At 47.6% G+C, this 10,161-nt stretch overlaps 1 pseudogene; it reads left to right on the top strand.

Annotated features, from left to right (window-relative positions):
• The first annotated feature begins 1,344 nt into the window (after positions 1 to 1,344).
• Positions 1,345 to 9,924, top strand: LOC123124950 (wall-associated receptor kinase 2-like; annotated as a pseudogene).
• Positions 9,925 to 10,161: the final 237 nt, after the last annotated feature.

Here is a 10,161-nt window from a genome sequence, read left to right as displayed (position 1 = left end):
AGATGGAGCATCAATGCCAAATGTAGAGGATTTGAAGCCTAGTAGGCCGGTTCCGGAACATAAAACCTAACCGTCTGAGCTACGCTCAGCTCACATTTTCTGCACACTTAATTTGTTCTTTTTCACATGACACAAGAATACATGTGCTTGCACCAAACTCTGTAGTAGAAACAAAAATCCAATATGGAAGTTTGGTGTTTTTCATGATTTTTGAGAGCATATGTGCCAGAATGCTTGGCTTGCTCCAGAAACATCGAGTGGCTAGTATCTGTGAACGACCAAAATACTCGACAATGACAAGTGAGCATGGAACGGAGCGTGTACGTCGTGCACATGCATATACCTATACATAACATCTCTCGGCATGTACTATCATCGGAATTCCAAGGGTCCCACGAAGACAGCCAAGTCCCAAGTCTTCTTGTCCCTCCAAACAATGAGTGTCCTATTCCCGCAAAAAAAAAAACAATGAGTGTACTAAACGTGATTAGGAGGTCTAGGGTCGTCAACTGTTTGGACTGGCCGAGAAATGTCTTTTCTTCACAGGAAGTGAATCGTTTTGTTGCGCCACAACTTAGTGATCAAAACTGTTTTCACCAGAAAACAAACTGGATATAACTTTCGATGACCGTTTCCCCTGAAAAAAACATTTCAGTATTATTATTATGCTCGTTTACAAGGTGGCTGTAAAATTTAAATGTAGCAGAGTTGTTGAAAGATAAAAAGACAGACTTCAACACTACCGTGGGTACAAGGGCATAGTGAAAACGACCAAAAACAACAAACCGTTCTTTCACAACTTCATAAGCATTCCATTGAACACTATTTTGCGTGCTTGGAGAAATCCACGGGCACCAAGCTGTCCAAAGTTTGGATCATTTCAATCTACGTTATTTTTCATCGGCGGTGGTTGCTGTTCTGGGGTGCTGGTCCTATGTGGCCTTAGCATGACGACTTCCCGACTGTCTACTACAACAAGTTGTGTCCGGCTCCGGCGATGGAGGGGCGATGACGGCGGCGCACCTTCGGCTCGCTTCGGTGCTTGTAGTCGTCGCTAGGTGGTCTACGGATCTGAATGCAATTTTTATTTTTGATGTTCGTTGTACTGCCATGACTGAAGATGAATAAATTGAAAGTTTTTCCGAAAAAAAAAACAATATGCTTGGAAGTGTAGCTAATTATTAGATTAACAAACATATTCATCAACAATCTAGCATGTCAACGAACCCATGTTGTCTTTCTAAAAAGAGAATAGTCACGCATGCCAAATGATACAATGTATTGAGAACATTCTTACAAAGCAGATCAAAATAAAACCAACAAACAAAGAAAGCAACAAAAACAATGCACTACTGGACGCCACCATCCCGCGAGCATGAGCACGGGAGGGGCCAAACCACATTAAAAAGCACCATAGAACCAAGAACGAACTCGCGTCTCGTAGAGGAACCACCGGACTTCGCTGCATCACCCACACCAAATTGTTGCCGAAGCGGCTCTCTGCCCTCTTGCTCCATGATATGGAGCGGCGATCATGCCAGCGAGCAGAAAGAACCCAAAACACTGATGATGATGTCACGTGTAAAAGATAGGATGCAAATGAGACCGCCACCCGCCGATACCAAAGATGCTTCGAGCAACGATCCAAGCCCTCCGAAGACTTCGCCGTGACGTAAGCAGAAGGAATTTGAGCTCCCCGGCAACGTCCCCAAGAGGGTAACCACACAACACGTCACTGCTGTCGCCGAATCCAGCAAACCATACATGGGTTTTCACCCCGAAATCATGACACAGGGGATATACCAAACCAAATAGAGGCATGCGGATTTATTTTTTGAGGAAATAGTAGGTGTACTCTTTTTTTGTGTGTGTGTGTGTGGGTGGGGGGTGGGGGGCTAAAATAGCAGGTGTACTGCCAATGCATTTCAGAGGAGAAAAGAACGGTTTGTTACTGGCTTGGGTTACAAACAAATGGGAAAATGGGAATACCAACAGATTACAAACCTAATCAGGTTCCGGTTCAGGCTCGTTTCCATCTTCAACCACACAAGCGGTCATCGGACATGGAAGCTGCTTGCTGAAGGCCCTACCAGATGAGGAAGGCCAAATCAGATTCAGACATGGATTGATGTTTCAAATATGCCAGGAAGTAAGATGGCCATATAAGGCAGGGGTGATAATGCAGCTATTACGCTTTGCCTGTGTCACTTCATCACTTAACCCTAGTCAACTGGTAGTCGCTCTCTAGTCTCTACGCAAAAACAAAAAGAAAAAGGAAAAGAAAATGAGAGGTGGTAGTCAATCAGGCAGCCAATAACGAGAAAGAACTACTGTTGCTTTGTTCATTCATCTATTTATAGCCCACGGTAGCGCGCGCCATGGTCAGCAAGGAGCCCAGGGGCAAACAGCCACACACCTACTAGTTCACGCAAGGATGAAGCCGGGTTGTTCTCGGCTTCTTTTTATCTGCCTTTCGGCGACATGGGTGCTGGCCACGGCCGATGTACCGGCAGGCCAGCGTCCTGGCTGCCCGGCGAAGTGCGGCGACGTCACAATCCCGTTCCCGTTCGGCATCGGCGAGCACTGCGCGTTGCACAGCGGCTTTAACCTCAACTGCACGAGCATCAACGGCACCATGAAGCCCTTTAAATGGAACATCGAGGTGACCAAGATCTCCATACCCAGCAGCAAGGTCTGGATGATGACGAGGATGTCTCGGCAGTGCTATTTGCCGGCCACTCGCAAGACGAATTACTCTGATGCAAGCTTGACCTTCACCAATTCACCCTTCTCGATATCGGAAGTGGATAACAAAATTATCGTCATCGGGTGCAATGCTGTCGCTTATATGATGAGCTCTACTGTGAGTAATTTCAGCATTTTTATTATACTGATCCATGTGAAAGTATTTGGGAAGACAAAAACCGTTCCTTCTACAGTATAAATTTTGGGCCAGTAAAACCTCTTTGCCTCCATTTTCATTATGAAGATGAAACCTACATCTGTTTTTCAGTTCAGTACACATCTCATTATTAATTACAGAGAAACAGGCAAATAACATGCTACATAACAAAATGATGAACCATTCACAAGTTGTCGCCTGATAGTTAATCTTGTGAGCATGTATGCATTCTTCCTACCTCTTCCTGCTAGTGCATTATTCTGAGCTTTGTATGACATCAAAGCTCTGCTGGACTCGGCTTAAAGATACCTTTAATTTTCAGCTTGCACTTCTACCACCCAGCCCCTGGTAGTGCTAGAGGTTAAATTCTCTCACCCTCCTTACAAACAGAGCCCCAATTTTTTCCAGCAAGTCTATCTATATGCCTCTTTGCAAGGGACCTTCCAGTTCCCTATGTAGGGCCAGGGCCGGCCCATAGGCCGGGGCAACGGGGCGACCGCCCTGGGCCCCCGGGAGGTAGGGGCCCCAGCCCAGGTAGTAATATAGTATACGTATTATATGAAGAAAAAAAATGAAGGAATCGATCGCTTCGCTCCTCTGCCGAGCGTCTCCAGTCTCCTCGCCTCCTTGGCTCCTCCCCAAATTCTCCACCCCAGAGGCTCGGAGAACAACGCCGCCGCTCCCACGCACTTCCAGATTCGAGGCTCCACTACCGTGCGTCCATTAATGGAGACCAACGGTGCTATCCCCTTCCCCAACCATCTCTATTTACATCCTCAACGCTCCCCAAGTAGATGCTTGAGGCATCACCACATATTATGGTGTTTGCATTAAGGGCCCCGAGTTTTAGTTTCGCCCGGGGTCCCCGAAATCTCAGGACCGGCCTTGTGTAGGCCATGATCATGTCCCAAACTGTTCCATATTATTATTATCACTATTCTTTCGAGGGGACAAACTGTTTCATATTAACCCAGACTTTTTTGTTCACACAATTTCATTCCTGCTATCCCATAATCCTCACATCGTTACATTAGTTACAAGTTACAGTATTAATGGCACCTTCAGAAATAACTAACTTTCTAACCTTCAGAACTGGTGCTGATTCCTCCCATACAAGTTGAAGTTTGGCCACAAGCCCACAACACAGAAGAGAAGATATTGTAACTCATGCGCTGTGAGCATTACATTGAATAAATCCGCTAGGTTCCATATAATTATTTTGAGGATCAGATACAGAAGTGCGTGAGTTCTAGGTGCTATCTTAAGTTTCCAAATAGCGGGGAGAAAAATAGGATGAATACTTCTAAAGTTAACGATAGGGTGCATAGAGAAAAGTTGATTTGTCATAGAAAAAAAAACTCTTACCATTAACCAGTGTGAACAGATTTGAAAGACTTTTTCTACAAATAATAGGTTAAAATAACCTTTCCGTAAGATAAAAATCACGTAATTTCCTAATTTAAATCGTTACTCTGGTTAAAGACATCCCATATCTCCCCCCCTCCCCACAGTCCCACGCACACACAGAAAACATAATATAAGTTTTGTTTGGTTTGTTTTGTGTGCAGTACGTAATAGGTTGCTATTCCACATGCAAGAATGTCACCCTCGAGAATGGCAAATGCTCTGGCGCTGGCTGTTGTCAAGCCGATGTCCCAAAGGGCATACAGTATTATCGTGGCTATTTCAACGAAAACTACAACACTTCTCAAATATGGAAAGACAGCCCTTGCAATTACATGACAGTGATGGAAAAGGCAGCTTTCAGTTTCAACACCAGCTATGTCAAACCCAAAGTGTTCTATGAGACATACAAGGGGGGAGTTCCTCTTGTCGCGAACTGGGTAATAAGACCGTGGACTTGCAAGGCAGCTAAAAAGAACATGAGTTCCTACGCGTGCGTCAGCAGCCATAGTGCGTGTGTTGATTCCACCACCAACGATCCAGGTTACCATTGCAAGTGCTCCAATGGGTACAAAGGCAACCCTTACATCAAGGCTGGATGCCAAGGTACCTTCCTTTTGCCTGCCTTCTGCCTCACCTACATTTTTCACCATCTCGTGTAGATCATGAGTATACGCATTGCATAACTACTTGAACTAAAAACATTTCTTTCCCAGATATTGACGAGTGCCATGAAAAAGCTAATCCTTGCGGCCCAGGGATCTGCAAGAATACGCAGGGGAAATACAGTTGCTCATGCCACCCTGGGAACTATATGGCAAATGGTGTCTGCGTACCAATTCCAAAGTCTCCCCATTTTCCTGCGGTGCCAGTTGTAGGTGTGTTCTTCTCTTTGCTAAGTGAGCATATACATCATCACTACTAAGAAGGGGAAAAAAGCTCAACCCCCACCCCCACCTACCCAAAATGACTATTGATTTGCTATTTTTTCTCAAATATGTTTTAGGTTCAATATACCCCTCCAAAACTATGCTACTAACATTTATGTCTTTATCCCCTACCTTTCTTGGATGCTCGATTTCATGACTTCGACAAGGAAAACGTTTATATTCATCCGACTGATTTCTGACGATTCGTAAACCACCCGCTGCGCCGTCCGATTAGTAGATCAGCTCATTAGTCGTGCGTTGCATGTGGCTGGTCCCCACAGGAGGTTATCGTGATTCTTTTGACTTTCTTTTCCTTTCCACACGATGTGCTAGCGTATTTGCAAGCTTGGTGCACTTTAGCTACTTCTTACATAAGTGCGGAGGGCTGCACTTCAACAGCATTGCTGCGAGTCGGCCTGCCAATGATGGTGCTACAAGGTCGTCTCTGTGCTATGCCGCGTTAATGGTCGGCGATACTAGGACAACGGAGCGCCGGTGGGCTGCCATTCATGGCCTCTACTGCATGCGTCGATGGCTGCTGCAATGGATCATCGCCGGACCGTCAGAACCTTGTGGGTGCTACAATGGTGCACCGTCGGAGCATCTTCGGTGTTACAACAGATCATCTTCGGGCCGCCGGAACATCCTCAGCGTTGCAACGGAACATCTTCGAGCCACCTATAGCATCGTCGGTGCTGCAATGGAGAATCGTCGATGCTGCGACGGAGCATCATCGAGCCACCTGAACATCAGAGCATTGCCGGGCCGCCTAAGCCTTGTCGGGCTGCAAAGGAGCATCTTCGGTACTGCAACGGAGCGTCGTCGGTGCTGCAACGGAGCATCGCCGGGCCGCCGAAGCATCGTCGGTATTGCAACGAAGCATCTTCGAGCCACCTGGGCATCGGAGCATCGCTAGGCCACCTGAGCCTTGTCAGTGCTGCAACGGAGCATATCGAGTTCGAGCCACCTGAGCATCATCGGTACTACAACGAAGCATCGTCTGTGTTGCAATGGGGCATTCTAGGGACACCGGAACCTTGTCAGCGCTGCAACGTGGCATCTTCGAGTCGTCTGAGCATCATCGGTGCTGCAACGGGGCATTGCCGGGCCGCCGGAGTATCTTCGAGCCGCCTGAGCATCGTCGGTACCGCAAAGGAGCATCACCGGTGCTGCAACAGAGCATCGCTGGGCCGGCGGAGCATCATCGGTGCTGCGACGGAGCATTGCCGGGCCGCCGAAGCCTCATCGGTGCAGCAACAAAGCATCTTTGAGCCACCTAAGCATCGTCGGTACCGCAACGGAGCATCGCTGGGCCGCCGGAGCATCATCGGTGCTGCGCCGGAGCATTGCCGGCCGCCGAAGCCTCGTCGGTGCTGCAACGAAGCATCTTTGAGCCACCTGAGCATCGTCGGTACCGCCACATGAGCATCGTCGGTACCGCAATGGAGCATCTTTGAGCCACCTGAGCATCTTTGAGCCACCTGAGAATCGTCGGTGCTGCGACGGAGCATTGCCGAGCCGCCGAAGCCTCGTCGGTGCTGCAACGAAGCATCTTTGTGCCGCCTGAGTATCGTCGGTATTACAATGGAGCATCGTCGATGCTGTGACGGAGCATTGCCGGGCCGCCAGAGCATCGTCGGTGCTGCAACAGAGCATCTTCGAGCCGCTTGAGCATCGTTGGTACTGCAACGGAGCATCGTCAGGCCGCCGAAGCATCGCCGGTGCTGCAACGGAGCATCGTCGAGCTGTCGGAATCTCGCAAGTGCTGCAATGGGGCGTTGTCATGCCGCCGGAGCATCGTTGGATCTACAATGGAGTATCACCAATGTGCGGGTGCTGCAATGGAGAGTTGTCGGGCCGCCGGCACATCGCCGGTGCTGCAACAGAGTATCACCAGTGTTGCAATGGGACATTGTCGCGTTGCCGGAGCATCGCCGATGCTTCAAGGGATGGTCACAACGGTGTCGTTGCTGGTGCTGCAATCCCGGAGATTGCTGGTACTGTAGTCATGGCCGGTGCGCGGCCAGCACGCTGAGCTTTCCATGAGATGGTCGGCGACATGTGCAACCTGAATTTGGTGCTGCAACTTCGCAAGCTGCGATTCTCATCGAAGCTATGCATGCCATGCTGGAAGCGAGAATATGCATTGGACGTACCGGTGGCTGGAGTGATGGCTTATTGTGATGACGTGGTCCAGGGTATAAGAGTACATAGGCGTATTGTGAATTGCACGCACCAGGGGATCAACGCTGCCCAAATCAACGGTTTGTCAAGCCGGCTGATCTTTTCCTAAGATAAGCCGGCTGACGCCTAGCAGTCCCCCTTCGACAATGGTTTTGCCCGCAAGGCATTATCCAAGTTCTAGGAAGATCAGATATTGGGTATGACTGCCTCCTACGCTTTCTTCATCGAAGACCATGGTGGTGGCCGTGGTTGCCTAGCTCACCGAGCTTGCGCCCCACCATCAATGGTCTGGTATTGTTTTCTTTTTTCAAAAATGAGGTTGACCCCGGAGTAGTCAGGTATTGATAGGCGACGGTGCATCAGCCAACGAAAAGTGGTGCGTGCTGCTACCACGTGTCATTTTGTGTGTGCAGCATTTGGAAAAATAAAATTGGAACCAGCAGTATTTGGATGACATGCATGTCACATTGGCAAAACAACCGTCCACAACGTCAAGACCGATGTTGTCCAAAATTAGTCTTAGTGAAATGAACTAGACACTATAGTTTGAAGGAGAAACTGATCCAACAATAGTTTAAAAGGGAAAGCGAACCAAATAAATAGTTTGAAGGACCAAAAAATTCTTAGTTTGGACCATAGTACAAAACATAACTCCAACATACTAGGTTTCAAGTGGGCCACTGTGTTTGATTTCAAAAGAAGAAAACAAGACATTAAATTCATTCGAGAAGGTATCTCACTATCTCATAACTATACTTGGATTGATAATCATGCAGGTGCAAGTGTTGGACTTGTCATCATTGTGATTGTTGTTGCCTTTGCATGCTTCATCCAAGAGAGACGGAAGCTACAGAACATGAAACAGAACTACTTCCGGCAGCACGGCGGCCTTATACTATTTGAAGAGATGAAGGAGAAGCAAGGCGTTACATTCAAAATCTTCTCAGAGGAAGAACTGCAGCAAGCCACGAACAAGTTCAGCGAACAACAGGTCTTAGGTCATGGGGGGCACGGGACTGTGTACAAGGGACTTCTCAAGGGCAACGTGGAGGTGGCGGTCAAGAGATGCATAACCGTCAACGAGCAACACAAGAAAGAGTTCGGTAAGGAGATGCTAATCCTATCCCAAATCAACCACAAAAACATTTTGAAGCTTCTGGGATGCTGCCTCGAAGTGGAAGTCCCCATGTTGGTTTATGAGTTCGTCCCAAACGGCACTCTCTTCCATCTCATCCACAGCAACCATGGCCGACGTATCCCCTTAGCCACTCGCTTGGGGATCGCTCACGAGTCCGCGGACGCGCTCTCCTACCTTCACTCATCCACTTCGACACCAATCCTTCATGGTGATGTCAAGTCCTCCAATATCCTCCTTGATGTCGACTACAAGGCTAAAGTCTCCGACTTTGGCGCCTCTATCCTGGCACCAACCGATGAGTCACAATTTGTCACACTTGTACAAGGGACTTGCGGGTACCTTGACCCGGAGTACATGCAAACATGCCAGTTGACAGACAAGAGTGACGTATACAGCTTTGGTGTCGTTCTTCTGGAGCTGCTCACGGGGAAGAAGCCCTTTAGTCTTGATGCCTCTGACCAAGAGAAGAGCCTATCAATGATGTTTATGTCTGCAGTGAAGGAGAATAAGCTTCAGGAGATCTTGGATGATGGGATCAAGCAAGACAACATGGAGATTATTGACGAGATCGCGGAGCTAGCAAAACAATGCTTGGAGATGTGCGGTACAAATAGGCCATCAATGAAGGAAGTTGCAGAGAAGCTTGATAGGTCGAGGAAGGTGATGCAACATCCCTGGGTGCAGCTGCAACAAGAACCTGAAGAGAACGAAAGCTTACTTGGGCAGCGATCGGCAATGGTCAACTCGACGGTTGTTAGTGCTGAATATTTTAGCATCGAGAAGGAAGCAGTGACGAGTCTGAGATCAGGTCGATGAGTAATCACACCTTAGATCTGTCCCGGTGCAAGTATCATAAAGGGTATCAATGCAGTGCCCCCTAAGGAAAACGATGATGCGGCATTGCAATTAAGAATGTGAGAGAAGATTGTAGCATCATATTGTGGAACAGTATAACACGTTAAACGAGAAAAGTTTATAAGCAATAGATCATATCCACAACTTTATGTTTGGATCCTACAAATGGATAAATGAAATGATAATATGATGCTATGCAGTGTGAATACAGTAACTAAAGTAGTATCATGCACTATGATATATACTATGCAGTGTGAGTGACCTTATTGTAATATAATCAGTCAGTTTGTCTATCTTTATTATCTGTTTCTCATAAACTTTGTCGATCGTAATATCATTGTATATTATCATGGAGACAGATGGTAAATGTTTGATTTACCTTCTAAATTCAATGTGAAGGAACTAAATATTTTTTCAGTACCAGTACCGAGTTTTTATCCAGATAGGTCAAATATTGTTATCAATGCAATATTATACCAATCGAAAATTCGAAATCCCGTCGGGATCCAAGCCCTGAGATGGGACGAGGGGAGGAGGCGCGAGCCGAACCCAACCTGCGTGATCTGCGTGAAGAGGTGGAATGAGATCGCCGCCACGTTCTTGCCTACCTGCGCACGCACGCAAATCGTCTCAAATTTCCATGGCGTCAGAGGACGGGAGGAACCGAACCTATGGGAAGAGCCGAAGAGGGCGAGGAGGCACTTGAGCGCATCGACCTTGTCGGCGTCGAAGCGGGAGACGGGGAGCGC

The sequence above is a fragment of the Triticum aestivum genome, chromosome 5D (genome assembly GCF_018294505.1).
Source record: "Triticum aestivum cultivar Chinese Spring chromosome 5D, IWGSC CS RefSeq v2.1, whole genome shotgun sequence".
NCBI lineage: Eukaryota > Viridiplantae > Streptophyta > Magnoliopsida > Poales > Poaceae > Triticum > Triticum aestivum.
Note: the sequence above shows the minus strand (reverse complement) of the source record. Positions and strands in the feature narration are given on the sequence as shown.